The following is a 24,547-nucleotide window of genomic DNA, read 5'->3' as shown; positions in this document are numbered from 1 at the left end:
CCCTTTGCCTGCTGGGGAAATGCCAAAGGATCCACAGAGAGCATTTCCTGCCCTCAGGGGAATTGCTCACAGGTGTCTTGCACTGACTCTTTGTGTCTGTGTGCACACAGGAGTGCCTGTGCTGGGGAAATGTGGCAGAAATGCTGCTCTTTGAGGGGTTTGAGTGCCTTGGATAGTGTGGGAATGTATAAAATCAGAAGGCTTTGGGATGATATATATATCATCCTGCATATATATATCAGAAATTGGTCACATTTCTAAAATAATAGAGTGCTTGTCACATCTTTAGTATTCTTCACTCTCCCACAAGCCAAGCAATTATTGAGAGAGCACATCAGACATTAAAACACATTCTAGATCAACAGAGAGGGGGAGTAGAGGTAACACCACAGATGAGGCTGAACAAAGCTTTCTATGTTTTTATTTTTAAACAGTTTGGTTGCAGAACCTGATCCACTGATTTTTAGGCATTTTCCAAATAACACACAGGCAAAACTGAAAGAAAATCCTCCTGTTTTAATTTGAAACCCTGAGACTGGACAAATTGAAAGTCCTTTTCGATTAATAACCTGGGGCAAATAGTATGCTTCTGTTTCTACAGGTGCAGGAATTAAGTGGGTCCATGCCAAAAACATCAAACCATATCGCACCCCAGAACGTGTTGATGAGTCCAGAACCAAGGAAGCAAGTACGCAGACGTGAGCCGAACAGAGGGATCCCAGGTCACACCTGACGTTCCTTGTGCATCGGTGGAACCTGCAAACTCTGATTTTGCATTAATGCTATTTATAAGTGTGTCAATTGTATGTCAAATGTTTGTTTCATGGAGCTGATTTTTGGCAAAAGTGTAAGTTTTTGTTTTTATTAGGTTACAGATCCTCTCTATTGGATTTTCAAAATCAAATCTTCTCTTAAGGCTAAAAGCAAAGTTTTAAAATTAGTATATATGTGAGGATTTTGCCAAAACGTAGCTCATGAAAAAGATGGAGCAAAATCAAATTGTATGTTGGTGTTGGTGGGTTTTAATTGTTTTTTGTCATGCAGATTTGCCTGTGGAACAACCGAAAACAAACATTTAGGTGACCTTAGCCAAGTCAGCCAGCTCAGATACTATATGTTTGTCTAATTCAGAATCAGAAAAACTTTTCTCAACCTGTCTGGTCGGTGTGCCAGTAAAAGAGTTGCCTTTGGTCAAAAAAAAAAGCAATCCAATGGTGAGCCAGGTGAAATTGACAATGGGAACAATCCTGCATTGAATTGGAACGTTTGGGCCAAAAAACTTCCCAGAGCATCATCTGAACCCCAAGAATTAGAAATCCTTAGTTCTTTAACAATAGATTTTTGCTTTACCTTCACAGCTAGTAGTTGGCAAAAAGGTGATCCTCCAAATACAATGTTACTCCTCATTATTTTGCATATAGAAACTTAAGGTTTTGGTGTAATTCTTCAAACAGTTGAGATGTGCTTTCTGAGGCTGACCAATATTCACAAAAATTGCCCAAGAGATATTGGTTCATTTGTAGAGATAGGGCTTGGCAGGGCAGTCCATCACACCTCAAAGGTGGCCCTTGTAGCATTGAGATGCTCACTATAATTGTGCCCACAGCCAAAGAGGTCATGAAAAAAAACCAAAAGAGAACAAGATCTGCTCATCATTATGATGAGAACTGTAGAAGTGATTTCATGCTTTAGAAGGCTGCGAAAAGAGTTTCAGCAAGTTTGTTTTTACCCCAACTGGCTTCAGCAATGGCATTGAAAAAAATAGATGGAGTTGGATGCTGGCTGAGCAAACAAGTTAATGCCACATCCTCTGCAATTAGTGACATGTTGACCGATGTCCACATAGTGTTAGACATGCTACCCTTCAAAATAGAGCAGCAATTGATTTTGTTTTACTTGCACAAGGACATGGTTGTGAAGAATTTGAAGGATTGTGTTGTATGAATTTGTCCGATCATTCTGAATCCATTCACAAAAGCATACAAAAACTGAAAGATTTGACAGCCCAAATTAAAGAAGATGATGGGTCCTGGTTAGATAATTTGTTCCAAGAATGGAGCTTTGCACCTTAGCTAAGGCAACTTTGCAAGATAGGTCTTTATGTATTGGGTGTTTTGGTGGTGATATTGATAGTAATCCCCTGCATACTTCAGTGTGTGCAACGAATGATGAACAAAAAAGGTCAGAGAAGTTTTTGCCATACAGGAGAGAGAATTAACAAGTAAAATCACAGAAAGTGCTCGAAATCTCACGGAGATAGTAGATGAAGGTATAGAAATAGAAGAGGATTTTGAATTAAGACGTTAGAATCGACAAGAGTTTTTTGAACAATGAATGTAACTATTGTCAGATGTGATTTATACCCTTTCCACTAAGCCTTCACAGCATTAAATTGCTGTGTTGTAATACAGCAATGCTTAGTGCCAGCAAGAACAGGTCTTAAGCAGTTAGTAAGAAAAATATTATAGTAGGGCTATAAAACACAAGTAATAAACGACACGATTATGAAAGTTTCTTTTTGGGTGAATAGAGAGGGGGAATTGTGGGAATCCATAAAATCAGAAGGCTTTGGGAAAATTGCAGAAGACAGGCCTCAGATAACGCAGAATTGTGAACAGTGCTAAACCAGCAGAAAAATTATTTAAGCTGTTGAAAAGACTTGAGAATAGAACAATAAAGCTGTGCATTAGTGCCTGTATAAGCTTTCTAAGTTGCAAAAAGTTTATCTAGCAAGATATTAAGAAGGTTAAGCTTATGAATAAGGCTCTATGCATTGTGCTTCACAAACAGGTATTGTATTCAAAATAAGTAAGTATTGTTTTAACCAAAGCTACGTGTGCTTACGGTGATTGGATAGAACTACTGTAAATATGCTTTTGCTTCATGTAATTGGCTAAGAAGGTTATAAAGTATGCTGCAACATTAAGTTTTCCAGCCTGCTTCTTAGATTTGTGAACTGTTAGCATCTTCCCATTATCATAATCATGTAATGAGACTGATGCCAAAAAATAAAACAGCTCAAGACAATCCTCATAGCAGTCCCTTCCTGTTTGCAGCGTAAATTAATTGCTGGCATCAGGATAGCTGAGTCAGTCAGGCCTGTAAGTAAGGGTGGGTCACAAGCAGTAAGCTGAGTTGAATGCTGCTAAGTAATGTTTTGCTAAATTGTTAAGTTTAATATAAGTTATAAGCTAAGTTGAATGTTGTTGGTTGTTATTCCACTGTGAAATCATTAATCATAAGGGATAAGTAAGGTTAAATACTGTCAAGTGCTGTTCTTTTCCTAAATGCTGAAGTCTAAGGTATCAGTCAAGGCAGGCTTGTTTTTGGTTCATTTCTGGTTTGACTGCCTGGATTTTGTTTGGTTTTGTTGTTGCTTTGTTTCCTTGGAGTGCCTGAAGTGTCCAGGAAGAGCAGAGTGACTCTTGCCAAGGAACTTTGTGCTGCTGTCCCTTAATATTAAATCTGGTTTTTGCTGATCCCTTGCTGGGGATTTTGTCAGCACTCTCAGCCCCTCGTTCGTAAAAGGGTGAAGGAGCCCTGGCCCAGGCTCTGGCCCTGCGGGACACGGGGACGCTGCCGGGGGGTCCTTGTGCCCCTGTGCCACCCTCAGGGCCCCAGCCCCCTGTCCCCATGTCAGGCTCTGGGGTCGATCTCATGGAACATACTCTGGGGGAGGCAGCGGGGCCGGGGCTGGGGGGACCTGGGGGGACCTGGGGGGACAGGGAACCCCACTGTGCACGAGAAGGGTTGGACTGCTCTGGGGGGAGCTGTAAAGGTGGCCGGGGCAGAGTGACCTCCCCAGTGACCTCACACAGCCCCTGTGATGTCACACAGCCCCTGTGATGTCACACAGCCATCTGTGATGTCACACAGCCTCCTATGATGTCACACAACCACTCTGTTATGTCACACAGCCTCCATATGATGTCATTCAGCTGCTGTGTGATGTCACAGAGCAGATTTGTGATGTCACAGTCACCCTGTGATGTCACAGCCTTCTCTGTGACATCACACAGCTGCTCTGTGATATCATACTCTATGTCACAACCTACATTGTGATGTCACAGAGCCGCCTTCTATGATGTCACAGCTAGCTCTGTCATGTCACAGCCCCCTCAGTGCTGTCACACAGCCCCTTGCTGATATCACAGCTGCTCTGTGCCGCTGTGACACAGCCCCAGAGGTGCTGCTATGACACAGCCCCCTCGGGGCCATCCCACAGCCCCTGCCAGTGCTGAGCCCCTGTGAGCTCTGTCTGTGCCCTGCTCGTGTCCCTGAGGGGCCCTGGCAGTGCCCCAGCCCTGCTGGGCTGTGCACAGGAGCTGCTCCTGGCCAGAGCTGTCTCTCTGCAGCACTGCCCTTGCCAGGAGCTGCCTCTGGACGAGGAGACCGGCCCAGCTCAGCAGCACAGACACAGCACAGGGACTTTAATGAGCCTCTGGGGCTTTGGTGCTCTGTGTATCGGACCCAGTGCTTCAGAGTGGGCTCAATAAACTTCTGAAGAACTCAAACTCACATGTGAAGTCTAAAGTTTCATTTACTTCTAATGGGTCTCACTGAGGGACAGGACTCACATGAAATTGTCCCCAGGTTCCAGTTGGAGCAGAACACTGGAGGCAGTGATGACAGCTGGGGACAAGCAAGGCAAAGGAGTCTCTGGTGCTGAGCACACCTGGATGTGTTTGAGGGATTCAAAGGGCCAAGGCCTGAGCCCCAGACCCTGACCAGGCAGATCCTCTCCCTCCCTCCTTGCTCAGGGATCTTCCCGGGATGGGCACTGGCATGTGGGGATGTGCAATGGCAAGGGCAGGAGCATGGTGCGGCCCCTGCCAGACTGCTCAGCAGGGACGAGGAGGCAATGAGGCCCCAGCCCTGCAAGGGTCACTTGTCCCCTCATGGCCTCAGGCCCAGGCCCAGCAGCCATGGCCAAAGTGCTGCCCAAGTTGGCTCTGGCAGGGCTGTCTTGCAGCTGCTGCCCATCCCTGTGCCCTGTGCAACCCAGGCTATGCCACAGTGTCCCTGCTCTGCGCCTCTGTCCCTGCAGGCTGTTGGCATCCCCCGGCTGCCCCTCCTGGCTGGGCCCTTCCTTTGCTGACAGCTCTGCCTCCTGCCTGCCCCTGCCTGCTCACACAAAGCCTTGGGCTGCTCCAGGCTCCTGCTGGGGACATGCTGCACCACAGCCCTGCCCTGCCAGGGAAATTCCTTTCTCCTGGTGCCAGTCTGGGCCTCCCCAGCTGCCCTTGGCATTAATTCTTTATCTCTCTGGCTGTTTTCCAATATGTCAAAAGGATCCACCATCCCTGAAATTGCTCTTTAAACACTCTCATGGCTCTGCTCCACTGTGCTCAGTCTCCACCCCACTGAGCACAGAGCTCCTTTGTCCCTATACAGTGCTCATGTGCCCAAAGCCTCTAAACCCCTCCTTGGGACACCTCTGGGCCCTCTCCAAGGTGTTTCCAAATGAAAACATTCAGCTCATAGTCTAAGTAAATCACCAGAGGACAGGACCAGCCTGACCTGTCTGTCCTGGCTATTTTTGTCTGGGAGCAATCCTTGGATTGCTCAGAATTTGGGAGGCCAAATTCTAATTTTGGCCATGGTCCCTGGACAAGAAGCCTGGTTCTTTTCCATAGGAATGGAGGAACAGAGACTCTGTGTTTCAGGGGCAGATGAGATGTGACCATCAGAGGCCAAGGCCAGCCAGAGCTGGCAGATTTTATTTTGTTTTGTGAGATACCATTGCAAATAGGAATTTTTTTAGGGAGAGTACCAATTTTGGCATAGGGCATCTGAAAAGTCAGACAGTTCTTTTCCATAGCAAGGAAAGCATGGAGCCCCAGTGCTCCAGGAGCTGATGAGAGGCAGCCCTTGACATCCCAAGATCAGCCAGAGCTGTCAGGTGGCCCCTGGGAGGCCAAGCCAGCCAGAGCTGTTCCATGTTCCCTGGGTTCCATGGGGCCCCACAGTGTCCCAATGGTCCCTTGTGTCCATGAGGCCCTGAGGTGTCATAATGCCCCCTTGGGGACATGAGGCCCTGAAGGGTCACAATGGTCTCCAAGGCTCCATCAGGCCACACAGAGCCATAATGGTCTCTGGGTCCATGGAGCCCCTCTGTGCCACCAAGGCCCCTTGGTTCCATTGGCTCCAGTGATGCCACAATGATCCCCTTAGTCCCATGGGCTCTAGTGGGGCCACAATGATCCCCTTGGTTCCATTGGCTCCAGGGGTGCCACAATGATCCCCTTGGTCCCATGGGCTCTAGTGGGGCCACAATGATCCCCTTGGTTCTATGGGCTCTAGTGGGGCCACAATGATCCCCTTGGTTCCATGGAGGTGGAATCCCAATTTTGGCCATGGTCAAGATGGGTGTTTTTTTCCCATAGGAAAGTAAAGCACAAAGTCCAGGTGTTATGGAAGAAGATGAGAGGTGGCCACCCTCAGGCCAAGCCAGCCAGACCTGTCTCTCCTGGCATCTTTTGTCTAGGGGCTTTCCTTGGACATTGGGCATTTTCGAGGTGGAATCTCAGTTTGGCTGCGGGCACCTGGACAGGAAGTAGAGTTCTTTTTACTAGGAAGGAAAGCAGAGAGCCCCAGTGTTTCAGAAGCAGATGAGGGCCAGACCTCAGCAAGCCTAGGCCAGCCAGACTCATCAGTCCTGGCAGCTTTTGTCTGGGAGCTATCCTTGGATATAGGGAATTCCAGAGGCAGTTGCCCAATTTTGGCCATGAGTGCCTGGTCGAGATGGATGTTTTATTCCCATAAGAAAGAAAAGCAGATGGTCCCAGTGTTTCAAAGGCAGATGAGTGTTGAAAGCGAAGGTAGATGACCCATCCACTGATCAGCATCGAACTCCGATTTATTCATCCATCATGCACATTTTATAACAGTGTTAATTAAGCTCATACATATTGCAAAACCCAAGCTCATCATCGGTTACAGATTTACACATTAACCCCTCCTTTTGTTTTCAATACCTGTGGTTTGTTATTGAAACCAAGATTTGTTTTCTCACCCTGATATGAACGGTTCTCAAGGCCTTCATGTTTGTCACTTTTGCTTTTCCAAAACTTATCCAAGGACAAGATATTTACCTGTTATGAAAAAACAGCCTGAGAACTTTGTTGTTTACAGAAATGTGCCTGAGAACTTTGTTGTTTACAGAAACAGGCTTTGAGAATTTGCTCCTCACAGCTGCCTTTTACTTTTCCATCAGCTGTATATTTTCATGGCCTTTTTCCCTTCAAGCCATGTCTGAGCAAAATTCTCCAACAAATTCCCCGTTTTTCATTTTTGCACAAGGAGGCTAGTTTGCCAGGGTTTTTTCTATCATTCTACTGACCATATCTTGAATACAACTAAAAATACAAGGTAAAACAAGTAAAAGCATTATAAGCACACTTAGTATCTCTATAAGGTTCCCCAGCCACGGTCCGAACAATGGCTTTTACCCCAACGGGTTAAAACCACCCCCAGCTGAGCCATAATGTCCTGCCTTATCAGGCATTGCACAGTAGGTGGTAATTGGACTAAGAAAAGAAGGCTGTTAGCTGTTTTCATTCATGCGAACCCGGAGAGGAGGCGAACAGCTAGGGCTAATAATGCTGGAATCGACCCCAGTGTCCAACAAGCTTGAAGTTGATCCTTTCTGTCCTTGAAATTCCACTTCCACTCTTTTCTTGGGTCTCTCAGAAAAATTCAAAGTCAGTAAGGTAAGTCCTCCAGTGGATTCAAAACCATTTTCCCCCCTCTCTTGTCCTATTACAGTCTGTAATCCTTTAGTCATTTGGCTCAAATGGTACCAGCTGAGCAATTCTCAGTCCTTTTGTTGCTTTGGAGTGGTGGGAAAGTAGTATGCGCCATAACATATAGTCCCAACAAATGCAGATCATAAAATAAACACCTAGCATAAATCTATCTAACATCATTCAAACTTAACAGCACTTAAACTTAAAGAACTTAAAATATTTAAACTTAACAGACTTATTTTCAAATCAACAGAACTTACATGTAAAATTACTTAAATCTAACAAAACTTTAACAAAAATCAACTGACTTTAAATTCTACATAACTTAAACCTAATATAATTTAAACTTAACAGAATCTAACTTAACTTAAACTTAATAACACTTAATAGATAATTTAACTTAAACTACTTAATAACAAATAAAACTTACTATAAAAATAGAATATAGCATTTACTATAACTTACTTACAGGCCTGATTCTAAAATACTAGGATGAAACAACTTTCTTCATATGTTTGCTATAGCATTTTTACACTTGAATGCACTTAAACACAAGGAGTTTGTTTTTAAGGTATACCTGTGGAAAAATTCTTTTGAATTCAGTGTTTGCCTTTACATCTATCACATCCAAGCAAATCTCAAAGAACATAAAAAGCACACTCACTACATCTCACCCATACAATCGCTTCCACACATCTTTAACATTTTTAAATTTTTCAAAATACAATTTCAGAGTTTGATTGTTCCACCGACCGAGCCATGTGTGCCTCTGATGTTAAAGTCTATGTTACTGCAGGTGATTCTGACAGCATAACGGATGCTGAGCCAAATCGGCTAGGCGAGGAACGTCTGGATTCTAATGCTCCTTGGTGTCGCTTGTTTATTATCACTGGTTTCCCAATTGCAGTAGGGATCTTTTCCTTTTGTTGACAAGAGTCACATCCACCACGGCTGCTAGGTCTAAAACCGAAGCTCTTTGCCAGCTGTGGGGTGGAGAGACAAGCGCTGGCGCTGGAAAAGCGCTCTGGTCCCCCGCCGCTTGTGTTGGAGCAGGCGAACCCCCCCGCGCTGGGTGCGGTGCGCGCTCTGTCCGCGCTGCAGCCGTGGCGGTGCGGGTCACTCCTCCCGCAGTGGCTCCGCTCCCCCCGCAGCGGCTCCCTGTGGTGTTGGGTTGGAGACAGGAGAGGGTGCTGATGCTGCAGCGACGACTTCTGTTGGTGCCTGGTCACTGCGGTTCGTACTCCCGGGGAAGTTTCCCGATTTCCGTCTGCAAGCGCTCGTATTATGAGTGTCCGAACGGCATCTCCGGCACCAGAGTTCTGCAGCCTGCCATTCCCGGTGCTTGTGACCCATGCCTCCACATCGGTAACATTTCATGCGGCCTCTTCTATTTGCTGGTGCCGATGCAACTGGCACTTGAAGAAGTGCATGAGCAGCTAACACCTGATTCTGAGAGGTCCCTAGCCCTAATTGTGCTATGCATTTATTTACAAGCCCTTGCCAATGAGCATTAGATAAGAATTGCTGGGGCTGAGATAAGATCAATTTAGTTATCTCATGACAATCATTCTCCAGAAGGAGAAGGTTGGCATCAAAAATATAATCGAACATCTGTTTGGCTGGCTCACTTTTCACTTCAAACTGACTAACAGTAGATCTCAGTTGAGACAGCAATTTCAAATCAAAATCTGTAATAGTAGCCTGCATGCTGCCTCCCTCCTGGGCTGTGGATACAACAGGACAAGCCAGCTGGGTAGCAGCGCTGATAAGCTCCCCCTCCCGCTTATTCATAGCGTGGCAAGCGCAGCCCAGGCCAGCTTCCATTACAATAGCCCCCGCTAGTTCGTTTTCTGCCCCAGGGATCAGATGATTGATTTTCGGAAGCTGATCGGGGGGTCTCGGCCATGGCTGCTGTTGTTCAGAGGGTGCGGGAGCCTCAGAAGCGCTCTGTGTAGCCTGGCTTGCTGAAGAGGGCAGCGAAGCAGGTAATAAAAGCGTCCTCATTGCAGAGGCCAAGGGTAATCCCCTGTCCGGATCGTATCCTTTATTACACCCATGAGCGGCGTTAGCCTGCTGGGCAGCCTCTTTTGTGGCCTGAAACTGCAGTAATTCATTGTGAACAACCCACCATATTTACCTAACTTCTTGGCAGTTTTATCACCATCTAAAGTAGCCTCCCACAATAAATCACCGAATGTATGCCATTCCATTAACTCGTGAACCGTATGGGGATTGAGGAAAACACCTCTAGCATAGCCGTCAGCCAAAAGTCCTTGTAAATCCTTTTGCAAATCTACCCCCTTAACCTGCCTTTTCTGCAAAAAAGCAATAAATAAGTCATATGCTGCTTGCCTTTCCATACCTAAAATCGTCAGCGCTGATTCCAGCCTCTTCAAGGTCCGTGCAGCACGTATCAGTTGGGCTCGCCTGTACGACACCCAAGGCACAACGCATCTCAGCTTCTTTTTTATCCATTTTGTCGCGTTTACTGCCGTCCCGCTGCTAGGACCTGACCTGTTTCTTCGCTCCTTCGTGGTGCATTGCCGTATCACGATCGGGTGTGACTATTTGTAGAAAGCGAAGGGAGACAACCCATCCTCTGATCAGGATCGAACTCCGATTTATTCATTCATCATGCACATTTTATAACAGTGTTAATTAGGCTCATACATATTGCAAAACCCAAGCTCATCATAGGTTACAGATTACACATTAACCCCTCCTTTTGTTTTCAATACCTGTGGTTTGTTATTGAAACCAAGATTTGTTTTCTCACCCTGATATGAACGGTTCTCAAGGCCTTCATGTTTGTCACTTTTGCTTTCCCAAAACTTATCCAAGGACAAGATATTTACCTGTTATGAAAAAACAGCCTGAGAACTTTGTTGTTTACAGAAATGTGCCTGAGAACTTTGTTGTTTACAGAAATGTGCCTGAGAACTTTGTTGTTTACAGAAACAGGCTTTGAGAATTTGCTCCTCACAGCAGCCTTTTACTTTTCCATCAGCTGTATATTTTCATGGCCTTTTTTCCTTCAAGCCATGTCTGAGCAAAATTCTCCAACAGATGAGAGGTGGCCCCAGATAGCCAAGGCAGCCAGATCTGTCTCTCCTGGCAGATTTCATCGGGGAACAATCTTTGCATGTAAGGGAATTTGGAGAAGGAATCCCAGTTTTGGCCATAGGGCCCTGGAGGATGATAAGGACAGTTCTCTCCCATAGGAAGGAGAGCCCAGAGCCCCAGTCCTTCAGGGGCAGATGAGGAGCAGCCCTTGACATGCCAAGGTCAGCCAGACCTGTCCAGCAGCCCCCGGGAAGCCAAACCAGCCACACCTGCTCCCTGTCCCCTTGGTTCCATGGGGCCCCACAGTGTCCCAAGGGTCTCCTTGATTCCAGGAGTCCCTGGAGTGTCACAGTGTTCTCCTTTCTTCTGCAGTGTCACAATGGCCCCTTGGCTTCCCATGGCCCCGCTGTGTCACAACGGCTTGGCACTTGGAATGTCACCATGGCCCCTCGGCTCCCCATGGCCCCGCTGTGTCACAACGGCTCCTTGGTTCCATGGGCCCCACAGCTTCATCCGTGGCCCTTGGTTGCATAGGGGGCCTGAGTTTCACAATTGGTCCCCCTGATTCCGTGAGGCACCAGAGTGTCACAATGGTCTCTTTGCTCCCATGAGGTTCAATAGTGCCACTGTGGTGTCCTTGGATCTGCATTGTCACAAGGTTCCCTTGGTTCCATGAGTTTCTGGACTGTCAGCAATGGTTTCTTTGTTCCAGAGGGGCCTTGATGTGTCCCAAGGGCTCCGTGCTGTGGTTTGTGTCTCACCCACACTGGAACCCCAGCAGTGTGTAGCCATGTGCATTTCTTTCTATAGAGCTTCTGTCCCCCTGTCTCTCTGTCTTCTCCTTCTAATGCTCTTGATATGGAACATTTTTTGATACCTCAACAACTGAAGTGATTAAACGTTTCCCGGTACATGAATTGCATGTTTTAGTATATCTTTTCCCAAAGTTTCTTGATTTTCTGTACTTTGCCAGTAAAATTTTGTGTCATTTTGACCTCTTCAGAACATATGGTTGATGTTTCTCCTGTGCACCAAACTCCAGTAAAGGAACCCATGGTTACTGTGAGAAATGACTGCTGACTTTCAAAATTTTAAAAGTTTTATTCAACCTTACCAAAAATGACAACAAATGGACTAAATAAGGAAGAACAGGCCTGGGAGCTTCCCTCGTGGCTGCCTACCACATGCCTGGCCCATCCTCAAGATGGATGCTTCACCTTTTATACCCCAGGGATTGCATCAGCCAACCCTGGCCCCTCCCATAGTCTGTCAGTCAACTCTTCTTTGCTGTTTATTGGTGGACTCTGCTTTCCTGCAGCTTCATTGGAAGGTCAGGTGCTGTCATGCCACGCCCCCTCCCCAGGAATAAGTTTTTGTACTCGCCTTCTTTCCACCTGTCCTGAATGGCTCAGGCTGTCTGATGGCAACAATAGGGGGAAAGGGGACTGTGGGGAGAACCGAGGACATCTAAACAACAGACTGCAATAACATAATCACACATCAATAAAGCTTCTCTTAATATTCATACAGTATTCATCCCTTAATTGTGAGAGCCAATCATCTCATTAGCCATCTATTACACATAGGGACCTAAAAGATAAAATTACCCAAAGAGGACTAAAATCCACCCATATGGGCCTAAAATCAGCCAAAGGGATCTAAAATCCACCCTAAAACCCACCAGATTTGGCCTAAAATCAGCCAAAGGGGCCTAAGATCCACCCAAAAGGGTTCAAATCCTTGCAAGGGATCTGAAACCCACCCTAAACCTGCCCAGTTTGGCCTAAAATCACTCAAATGGACCTAAATTCTCGGGAACAAGACCAAACCCAGCAGCAGAACCAGCACCAGCAGCAAGACTGAGACCAACACTGGAACTGAGATTGGCAGCGCTACAGGACCAGCACCGAGACTAGGACCGAGACCCTGACCAGAACCAGCACCAGAACTCGCACTGGGACCAAGACTGGGACCAAGCCTGACACTGGGACCGGCACCAGGAGCACTTTGGAACTGGGAATGGCTCCGGCAGCGCTCCAGGACTGGGATCAGGACCGAGACTGGAACCCGCCACCCGCACCGGGACTGCTCTGGGACCGGGATCAGGACCGAGACCGGGAGCGCTCTAGGACTGAGACCGAACCAGCACTGAGACCGGCAGTTCTCTGGGACCAGGACCGAGACTGAGATTGGCACTGGGAGCACTCCGGGACCAAGACCAGCACCAGTAGCAGCACTGGCTCCAGAACTGCTCTGAGACCGAGACTGAGACTAGGACCGGCACCGCTCTGCGATTAAGATTGACATGAGAACCAGAATCAGCACTGGGAGTGCTCCGGGACTGAGACAGAGACCGAGGTTGGAACTGGGACCGGGATCAGTGCCAGGTTCACACTGAGACTGGCACCAGGATCAGAAATGGGATCAGAAATGGGATTGGCACTGGGATCCCTCCTGAACCTCTGTGTTCATCCCGGGAAGCTTTGGCTGCAACCCCGGGCAGGATGGGGAGGGACCCCTGGGCAGGGCGGGACCCCCTTGGTTCACATTGATCCAGTGCAGCCATCCCGGTCCATATGGTCCAGTTTGGATGATCCCAATCTCTGCTCCTAATGCTTATGGTCCTAGCCCATGAAATCCTGGTCCACGTGATCCCAGCCTGTACAATCCCAACCCATACAATCCCAACCCATACAATCCCAGCCCACATGACCCCAGTCTGTATGGTCCTGATCCATATGGTCCCAGTCTGTGCAGTCCCAGTCTGTGGGATCCCAGTCCACACGACCCCAGTGGTGCCAAAACCTCGGGACCAATCAGCACCCGGGGTTCGGGGATCGCCTGGACGAGGGACCGGCGGCTGCACAACTGGCCTAGTGCAGCGGGGGGGACGCCCCCGGACCAGCGGGGAGCATGGACGCTATCGCGAAGGTCGTAAGTCAGATCCACACGCAGTGGGGTATCGAGTGTAAGCTTAAAGATCTATGTCTTGCAATACCGAGACTGATTAAGCTTGGGGCTATAGAAAGCCCAGTAGACATTCTCAATTCGGAGATCTGAGATAATTGCACAAAGGCTCTGGCCGAGGAAACCATGTCCTCAGGCTCAGGGAAAGCCCTCAAATCATGGGGCAGAGTTATCCAGGCTTTGCAAAAAGCTCGGAAAGAGCAAGAAACCTGGAAAGCCACATGAACTTGTTTATTAGCCACGCCACAGTTGGGGGTAGGGGCAGTGACACAAACCGCAGAGGCGTGAACGCCGGAACCCCCTCAGCGACCGGACTCACCATCAGAAGGGGGGGAGCACGCACAGGCATTTTGGCAGGGGCTAGCAGAGGAGGCACGGAATGCTGCTATAATATCAGACCCCGAAGCGGTTGATAAAAAGGCACCCCCGCCATATGCATTTGAAAATGGCGCCGGAGCGCGTGACCAGGGCTGGAATGAAGACATGGGGGGCAGAAATGCAGAAGGCTCGATGAACAGCGCAAGCATGGGCGAGCGGGGAGGAGGGGTGGCCCCTAAGAAGGAGCGTAAGACCAATCAGAGCGCTCAATTCACATTAGGTCCTTATAGGGCAAGGACCTCCCCCAGCAGGAGGCGGGGGGAGCCCAGGGGGAGGGAACGCCCGATCCCCGCAAGAAGGGTCGGAGCCCAAGAAAACAGCACAGCAGCCCGGAAATGTCCGGCCAGTCGACTTCCGGCTCGGACTTGGACTCGAGCCGCGATGGGCTTGAAAGATGGTCAGAGGATTCCGACATGGATTCGGGTTTTAAAAAAAAGAGAGTAGTGGCATATAAGATCACTAGCCACAGCGCTCCTGCGTGGGTTAAGGGGATATCAGAGAAAGATCGAACCCTGCTTACAGACTGGCGGAAAATAAAAATGGCTTGTGCAGAGTGGGCTCCATCTGCCACGCTGGTGTTCCCGGTCCGTGGCGGGGGGGCAGGCGGAAACCAAAGAACCTACTCCCCGGTAAACCCAAAAGATGTACAGGCAATTATTAAAGCGATTGCAGACAGGGGGATTAATTCCACCATGGTTTTCACACTCACTGACAGCGTTTTTGGAAGTGATGATACGCTTCCCTTTGATATCAAACAGACTTGCAGGCTGATTTTTGATGGGGCGAGGATGATCGTTTTTAAACAGGAATGGGAGGACAACTGTGTAAAGCAGCTAGCCTTAGTAACAGCGGCAGACCACCCACTGCACGGCTCCAGCATACAGAGGCTAATGGGCACAGACCCCACTATGATCACCCCCCAGGCACAGGCTGAGGGCCTGCGGGCCCATGAGGTTATGACAACAACCCGTGCTGCCCGAGAAGCCATCTGTGTTGCTTCCAAAGTAATAGCCAAACCATCGCCATGGTCTACTGTAAAGCAGAGTGAGCGTGAGAGCTTCACTCAGTTTGTGGGCCGCCTTCAGGCAGCATTAGATTCCTCTGCATTACCCTCAGAGGCGAAGGGTCCTGTGCTAGCAGACTGCCTACGCCAGCAATGCAACTCAGCCACCAAAGACATCTTAAGATCACTGCCACCTGGGTCCAATATTGCTACCATGATCAGACACGTTGCAAAGGAAGAACACCTAGCTCCCATCCAAGCAGCAGTTCACACTGCAATAACCAGTGTGATGGCATGCTTCAAGTGTGGCCAGGCAGGCCACGTAGCAGTAAACTGCCCCCAGTCAGGACGCCAACCAGCAGCTGCTCCACCACGCCAGGGGAAACTTAGGGGACCATGCTGGGCATGTGGAAGGAAGGGCCATTTAGCTAAGGAATGCAGATCCAGGCCTCAGGGAAATGGGAGAGGGAGAGGGCAGCTGGGCTGTACCCAGCCTCCTCCCACCTGGAACATGAAGCGGCCCAGCTACAACAACCCTCAATGGGGCACAGGGCTTCCATGCCCACCACCCCCTCAAGAAATTACCAACTTCGTCGCCCAACCAATGGCTCAATCAAACCCATCTGCACCTCAGGAATACCAAGAACAGCTCCCTGGGGGCGAGGCCCCTGGGTGGCTTTGGCCATGAAAGCATGGGAATGAGACCCATGGGTGGCCTTCACCGCGAAGGTGGGCAAGCACCCACTGATCGTGTGGGCAGCGTGTCATCTCCACAACAGCTCCGATGACTCGGCCATCTGCCTTCCCTTTTGGGTGGACACAGGATCAGATGTCACTGTCATCCCAGACATACACTGGCCTCTACAATGGAAGCTAGAAGAAGCCCCCATGGTGGGCGGAGTTGGAGGGCTGTCCCGAGCCCACAAATGCACCCAACCAGTAGCAATAACCCTCTGCACCGAAAGAGGACCAGGAAGAACTATCACCCTCACTACATATGTTATGTCAGATTGCCCACCCTTGTTGGGGAGGGATGCCCTAGCCCTGCTGGACGTTAGGGTGACAAATTTATTCTAAGGGCCACTGTCACATACCCGCCATTGCCCATCAAGCTGACTTGGAAATCAGTCGATCCGGTGGGGATCCAGCCCTTGTCAACGCCTCGAATAACTGCTCTCATTGAGCTAGCCGTGAGTTACACAAGAATCATATAGAACCCTCCATGAGTCCATGGAACACCCCGATCTTCGTAATACCTAATCGGTCTGGTGAAGGCTTTCATCTCCTGCACGACCTGCGGGAAGTGAACCAGAGAATCCAGCCTATGGGCCCCATACAAACTTCACTGCCCATGAACTCGATGATACCGAGAGGACAACCCTGTGCAGTGCTCGACATCAAAGACTGCTTCTTTTCTATTCCCCTGCACGAAGACAACAAGGAGTGGTTCGCCTTTTCCATCGCCTTTCCAAATAGCCAGCGGCCCAACCTACACTTCCAGTGGAGAATGTTACCCCAAGGAATGGTCAACTCTCCCACCATCTGCCAGATCACAGTGGACCGAGCGCTAGCACCAGTCTGGCAGAGCAGTCCGACTGTGACCATCATGCAGTACATGGACGACATCCTGATCGCCGCATCATCCACGAGACAAGTAGACCAGCTGGTATCAACCATCTCCGAGACCTTAAAGACAAATGGCTTTGAGGTAGTGAGTGCAAAAATAAAAAAGGGACCGTGCGTGACCTTCCTAGGAGTGGGAATCACAAGCTCCTACATAACTCCTCCCCAGATGAAAACCCGCCGACACATCAAGACACTCCACGACGTGCAGCAGCTGGTAGGGTCCTTACAGTGGCTCCGCAACATCGTCCTGATTCCTCCTGAGGTCATGGACCCTCTAAATGACCTCTTGAAAGGAAAGAACCCATGGGAGCAGAAAACCCTGACACCGGAAGCGATAAGCTCGCTCAACTTCATTGAACGCCAGATGTCAGAGAGCATGCTCACCAGATGGGATTCAAGTGCACCAGTCGATCTGTATGTCCACTTTACAAAAAAGGGGGGAGCGGGACCCTTAGCCCAAGGACCCCCCGACAAGGCCCAACCAATACTATGGGTGGTCTTGGGGAAACTGTCATGTGCCTTTTCCCCGGGAGTCGAGTGCCTCAGCAGCCTCATCATGAAAGGCAGGAAACTCGCCCTAAGACATCTGGGCATCGAACCTTCAAAGATATACTTGCCTTTCTGCAAACAGCTCTCCGCGCAGTCAACAACAATATCTGAATATCTAGCCATGGCCCTTGCAGGCTTTGGAGGAGAGATTTGCTACAGCCGAGTCCAAGGAAAAACCCCCTTGGACTCGGCTGCTCACGGTCATCGACATCGACCTGCACCAAAGGTAATCGACCGACCATGGGCAGGACCAACCATCTTCACGGATGCATCATCGCAGACCTCCACCGCAGCGGCAGTATGGCAGTCAGGAGAACAGTGGCAATGTGTCAAGACAACCGACCCCACGCTTTCGGCCCAACAGCTTGAAGCAGCAGCCGTAGTGCTAGCATGCGGCCTGTTCCCAGAAGAACACCTAAACATTGTGACTGATTCCATATTTGTGGCTAAGCTCTGCCTAGCCATGTCCGGACCAGGTGTGTCAGTGTCCACTGTGGCAATGATGCTGGAGGAAGCACTCTATTCATGGAAAGGCACCATATCAGTCATCCACATCAACAGCCATGACCCGATCAAAGGATTCTACCAAATTGGCAACGACAAGGCTGACACCGCCGCAAAAGGCGTATGGACACTGAAAGAAGCTTGTCAGTTGCACGAATCCCTTCACATCGGAGATAAAGCACTTGCAAAAAGGTGCGGGATTTCTACCGCGGACGCAAAGCACATTGTCGCCACATGCCCCCACTGTCAGAAGTCGCCACTGTGGTCAAGTGGCGTCAACCCCAGAGGCCTCAAAGCCTCAGAAATATGGCAAACAGACTTCACCCAATGCCCTCTGTTGAGACCCCGAGCGTGGCTTGCAGTTACCATAGATACGTACAGCGGCATGATTGTGGCCACACAGCATCTCAAGACCGGTTCCAAAGCGACCATCCAACATTGGCTAACAGCCATGGCATGGCTTGGGGTTCCAAAACAAATCAAAACAGACAACGGCTCAAACTTCATCTCAAAGACGGTCCAAGCATTCGTCTCAAAATGGAACATCGCCTTGGTACATGGCATCCCATACAACAGCACCAGACAAGCCATCGTTGAAAGAGGAAACCAGACTCTGAAAACTAAGCTGGAAGTACTAGCAAAGACAGAAGGCTTCACCAATGCCATTCCCCCGAGTGACCAGGCGCGCATACTAGCAACTGTGCTGCTAGCGTTAAATCAATTCCCTAGGGGGGACGAAACAACAGTCCTGCCCAGAGACACTGGGCTACTCGAGCACTAGAGGAAGGCCCACGGGTTGTGATCAAAAATGAACCAGGGGAGTGGGAACAAGGTTGGAGATTAGTGCTCATGGGGCGGGGATATGCGGCCGTTAAAAAAGATGGGGACATCAAATGGTGTCTGCTCAAATCTATTAAACCAGACCTTCAAAGTGAAACTCATGAGAATTGTGAGACTTTGTTTGCAGGACTGGATCATTGGATGCCCCCACAACCCATATGCCCCATATACTGGGAAAGAGAGAGAGACTACCAAGCAGCCCGACATCACCTGAGAAGCTCACACCATCAAAATCAAAGCAGCAACGGTATCTGTGTGATCTTGTTTCTAAGGTTAGTAGGCGGAGGACAGGCAGATACATTACCCTCACCAGCCATTCAGGTGGGTTCTATGCCATCTCTCAGGTGAGGGGGTCATCAAAGAAATTGTTACAGCCAACACCCCATCTTTCGAGTTCAGGCTAAAAGACATTTTTCCCTCGCATACAGGGCACCCCAAATTTCAGGAGACGACATTATTTCAGACCTACTGGTGCCCTGCTTCCAACCCAGGAAAAAGTTATTGTAATTACCCAGGGTATGGACATTGTGGATATTGGGGGTGTGAAACTATTGTGACAAGCAATAGATGGAAACCACAACAGCCTGATAAGTTCCTGCAAATTAAGTACACTCCCCACGGCTGCCTCAAACCAAAATTTTATATGGAGGAGCATGTGCTTTCGCCCCAAGACAGGAAACAGCACACCTGCAGAGGCTATATAATGACAATCCTGCAGCCGACCCATGATGGCTGGGCCACGGGCAAAGTGTGGACAGCGTTTGTTCATCTCTCTCGCCACATCTGGGTGAACATAGAAATTATCAGACTCGCAGCTCCAATATCCCAATCAGTCAGACCCAATCCGGTTCTAGCAATGAGTAGACCCAGGAAGGGGATCGCAGTTAACGGTAGTTCTAGCCGCAAAACACAGATGCCAAAACTTACTTCCCCATCTGATCCTTTAGCCAAACCAACCCTCTCCATTCCATTCTTAAGCATGTTAAATGCTACCTTCTTATCGTTAAACCAATCCAACCTGAACTCCACAGAGTCATGCTGGTTATTTTAGCCAAACCAACCCTCTCCATTCCATTCTTAAGCGGGTTAAATGCTACCTTCTTATCGTTAAACCAATCCAACCCGAACTCCACAGAGTCATGCTGGTTATGCTATGATGCACAACCCCCTTTTTACGAAGGTGTTGCCCTCGATCTCCCATTCATCTTCTCAAAGTCAGACAATCCACGCCAATGCAGATGGGACACCCCCCGGAGAGGCATTACCCTAAGTCAGGTTATGGGCCAAGGCAAATGCTTTGGCAATGCAACCTTGGCAAAGCAGATGGGCAACGTCTGCCGGGAATTCATCAAACTTAAGGGAGGGAAGTTCCAGTGGGTGATCCCAGCTGCATCGGGAATGTGGGTCTGTCAACGATCCGGGGTAAGCCCATGTGTACTCCTTGACAAATTCGATCATTCTACTGACTTTTGTGTCCAAGTTCTAATTGTCCACAGAGTCCTGTATCGCCAGGAAGAAGAGGTGTACCGCTTGTTCGAGGAACCCGACCGGCTCCACAAACGAGATGTGATAGCAGGCATCACCATCACAATGCTCCTCGGTTTAGGAGCTACTGGCGCTGCCACAGGCATCTCGGCCCTTGCAATGCAACATCAAGGACTGGCACAACTGCAGATGACTGTTGACGAGGACTTACAAAGGATCGAGAAATCCATCTCTTCCCTAGAAAAATCCCTTTCCTCGCTCTCAGAGGTTGTCCTCCAAAACAGGCAAGGACTGGACCGCTTGTTCATGCAGCAAGGAGGCCTGTGTGCTGCCTTGAGAGAGGAATGCTGCTTTTATGCAGACCACACCGGAGTCGTCAGAGACTCCATGGCTGAACTGAGGAACTGACTAAACCTAAGAAAAATGGACAGAGGCTAAAAAGGGCTGGTTCGAGTCGTGGTTCAACCGGTCCCCATGGCTCACCACCCTGATTTCTACCCTAATAGGCCCACTCACTATGATCTTACTAACCCTAATCTTCGGGCCTTGCATATTAAACAAACTGGTGCTATTCGCTAAAAGGTGTTTAGAAACTGTTAACATTATGTTTCTCGAGCGCCAACAATTACTTTAAGGTGTGCCAGATACTAACACACTTACAATTTTATACTAATTTTACTAACCCATGAAATTTTGTAACCTCTACATTTTATAACTTTATATGATTTTTACTAATAATGAGGGAGGGGGGAAATGTGGAGAGCCAGGGATCTGCGTGCAGAAGAAATCGGGCTGTATGGTCAGTCAGGACATCCCCCCACCCCTGTAGTCAAACCTTTGCTCCGTGCCTAGCCACACCCAGCCGGACATGAGCAGAAGGAAATGACACTCACTGTCCAAGCTATAAAGGATCCCTGTGACCCCTCAATAAACGCCATTTGCTGTCCACCACATTGGACATGGTGGACATGGGTGAAGTTCTGAAGGCTGGCAGTGAAACGTCACTGTAGGATCTTGCTCCACTTGGCTTTCAGCCCCTTCTTAAGAGCTTTGCCTTCAAGGGCAAGAACATCTTTTCCTGGCTGGGAACTGGAATTCCAGAGCATGGACCGAGTGACCCTGGGAGCACATGGACCGAGTGACCCTGGGCTTTGGGCCACCGTGCCGGACTAAAACGAGGTCGCCACGCCTTGAGAAGGCAACACCCCAGTCTGTATGGTCCTGCATGGCACACACTCCAAGGGTCTGGAATTCCAGTTCCCAGCCAGGAAAAGATGTTCTTGCCCTTGAAGGCAAAGCTCTTAAGAAGGGGCTGAAAGCCAAGTGGAGCAAGATCCTACAGTGACATTTCACTGCCAGCCTTCAGAACTTCACCCATGGCTGTTGTAGCTCCTGCACTGGGAATTAAATCAGGGCAGGGTCTTTGGTGGCAGCTGCCATGGCTCAAGAGAGGCACTGAGAGAGAAACAGAGCAGGCAAAGAGAGGCAGGAGAGAAAGGAGGACACAAACACAATCAGCTGAGAAGGCAGCACTCTGCAAACAGAACTGCAACTGACTGAAAATGAATGGGACAGAAAACACTAACTCTGAAAGTCTGATTTACTATCAAATATATCCCACCCAGCCAGCCCCACACAATCCCCATCCCACCGCTCCAAATTGGGATCCCACTTCTCCCAATCTCCTCCAACCCCATCTCACTCTGGTAGCTGTGGAATGGTGTGAGTTTGTCATGGGGTTGAGTTTTTTAGTGTGGGAACAAGGCATTTTGAAGTCAGATTAAGCCTGTATGACTTAAATTCAGTTGTTTGGCATGGGATTCAATATTTTTGAGATGAGTCTCTTGGCTTTTGGAGTGCAAACAGATGGAGAAGACTGTGTAAAATCTCCCCTCACAGACTGCACAAATCCACCAGAATATTGTCCCCAAGCCATCAATTCCCCCTAAAAACCTCTGAAATTTTGGGACTTTAGCTATCTTTGATCAATTTATTTCATTTAACCCAGTTTTGGCTGATTTTAAGGGATGAAGATGAAGCAGAAGAAAATTAAGGTCAAACCAAAACGAGAAGCAGCCAGGTGTGTTGCCAACATGGATCACAGGGAATGTGAGTGACCAGGGCTGTGCCCAAAGTGCCTCCTCCAGTGGGGGATGGAGCTGGAGCAGCACACGAAGCTCTTCCCACACTTGGGGCACTCGCAGGGCTTCCCTTAGTGGTGCCTCCGTTGGTGTTTGTTCAAGTGAGAGCGCTGTGAGAAGCTCTTCCCACACTGGGGACACTCATAGGGCCTCTCCCCAGTGTGGATGCGCCGGTGTCTGATGAGGGTGCAGTTGTCCCTGAATCCCTTCCCGCATTCAGGGCATTGGAAGGGCCTCTCCTCTCTGTGAATCCAATAGTGCCGGAGGAGATGGGAGCTGGTCTGAAACCTCTTCCTGCATCTATCACACTCGTAGGGCCTCTCCCCAGTGTGGATGCGCCGGTGCTTCATGAGGGTGGAGTTGTCCCTGAACCCCTTCCTGCAGTCAGGGCACTGGAAGGGCCTCTTCTCTGTGTGACTCTGATAGTGGCGGAGGAGATTGGAGCTGGTCAGAAACCTCTTCCCACACTCCCCACAGTCGTAGAGCCTCTCCCCAGTGTGGGTCCTCTGGTGCTTGGTCAGGTCAGACCTGCAGCTGAAGCTCTTTCCACACTCCCCACACTCATAGGGTCTCTCCCCTGTGTGGATCCTCTGATGCAGGATAAGGTGGGAGCTCTGGTTGAACCTCTTTCCACAGTCCCCACACTCATAGGGCTTCTCCCCAGTGTGGATCCTCTGGTGCGTGATCAGTTGGGAGCTCCATCTGAAGCTCTTCCCACACTCCCCACACTCATAGGGCCATTCCCCATTGTGGAACCTCTGATGGACGATAGGGTTGGAGCTCCTCCTGAAGCTCTTCCCACACTCTCCACATGCATAGGGCCGTTCCCCAGTGTGGGTCCTCTGGTGCTGGATCAGCCTGCAGTTCCACCTGAAGCTCTTCCCACACTCCACGCACGTGTGGGGCTTCTCCCCATCATGGAGCTGCTCATGGAGCACCAGCTCCGAACTCTGGCTCCATCCCTGGCCACCTTCCCGGCCCAGGCTGGCTCTTTCCCCCTCAGATCCCCGCCAGCTGCGTTTGCAGCCCCTCCTCGTGCGACATCTCCGGGGCTTTTCCTCCCCGTTGGCTTCCTGTGCTGTGGAGCCGCTCAAAACGGCCTCTGCCACCAGGTTCTGCCGCGGGCATTTGTCCTCCCTGCTCTCCACACTCAGCTCCTGCTCTGGGGGAGGAAGGACAAGGACAGGATGGGATTTGCCTCCGTGCCACAGGCAAGGGCAAGGAGATCTCCCCAGGGCTGTGCTGCAGCCGGGGCCGTGCTGGGCTGGGAGATGGAGTGGCACAGAGGGGCAAAAGGGCACTGACTTCCTCCTCACCTGCCTCAGTGTCCCGGGGCATCTTCCTCTTCCTCGCCACCTCCCAGGGGTTGGCAATGGGAAATCCTGGGTTGGGGAAAACAAGCCATGAGCACGTTTGTAGGAGTGTCGGGGGGTAGCAAGGTCGAGACAGACGGAGACGAGAGATCTCTGAAGCCAGGTCAAGGAACTTGCAGTTTATTGCAAAGGGCCTGGGTGCAGGGCCCTTCTTGGAGCTGCCAGCCACAGCTTGGAGCAGGCCCGACAGAAAAGAGGGGTAGAGAGCATGAGAGGGTGAGATAGGAAGAGGGTAAGAGCGTAAGAGAGTAAGGTTCCCGTTACAATACAATAAATTATTTTCTGTGTTGAATATTCTATTTCTCACTAACCAATCTAGTACAAGATACAAATCCTATAGCATTTACATACAGCCTTTAAGAAGCATTACATCACCACACTGTGTTACATTTTAAGCCCTAAAAACTACACTTTGGACCCCTTGTGCTAAGCTAGTAGGGTCTGCTCTGACCCTTGGATCAGGCTGCAAGCAGAGGGAATTGCTTCATCAAAAGGGGATTACCTTCAGTCGGGCCACACCATTGGTTTCCAGTTGTCCACTAACTAATGTTTCCCAAAGCTTGCTTTCATCTCAATCTTGCTTATAGTTTCTATATTCCCAAATTCTTTTGCCAGACAATCATATTTATAAGGCTTCCCTGTTTCATCTTCCCCAACACACGGTGAGTTTGATGGTCCCTCTGCCCAAGTCCATCTGTACAAGTCACCGGACACCTAGGCTCCAGAAAGCCCTCCCAAACACCAAGATTCAGCCCTGAAAAAGCCTCAGAGAAGTTGCCTCTCCCTGGTCCCTCCCCTTTGGTGTTCGGGGGTTCCTCCCTGTCCCAGTTGCTGGGGTCACACTTGGATTGGGGGTCCCCCTTCTCCTCG

General features: G+C 49.4%; 1 long non-coding RNA gene and 1 pseudogene across 1 annotated transcript; both read right to left on the bottom strand.

Moving 5' to 3' along the window:
* LOC134433311 (zinc finger protein 418-like) overlaps positions 1-24,547 on the bottom strand; it is a 301,701-nt pseudogene that overhangs the window by 276,602 nt on the left and 552 nt on the right.
* LOC134433322 (uncharacterized) lies at positions 6,842-21,171 on the bottom strand. The gene is made up of 2 exons (XR_010031546.1): positions 10,111-21,171; positions 6,842-9,163 (listed from the first exon to the last, which is right to left on the bottom strand). It is a non-coding gene; the product is annotated as an uncharacterized LOC134433322 (long non-coding RNA).

Source organism: Melospiza melodia, unplaced genomic scaffold, assembly GCF_035770615.1.
Source record: "Melospiza melodia melodia isolate bMelMel2 unplaced genomic scaffold, bMelMel2.pri scaffold_18, whole genome shotgun sequence".
NCBI classification, from domain to species: Eukaryota; Metazoa; Chordata; class Aves; order Passeriformes; family Passerellidae; genus Melospiza; species Melospiza melodia.
Note: the sequence above shows the minus strand (reverse complement) of the source record. Positions and strands in the feature narration are given on the sequence as shown.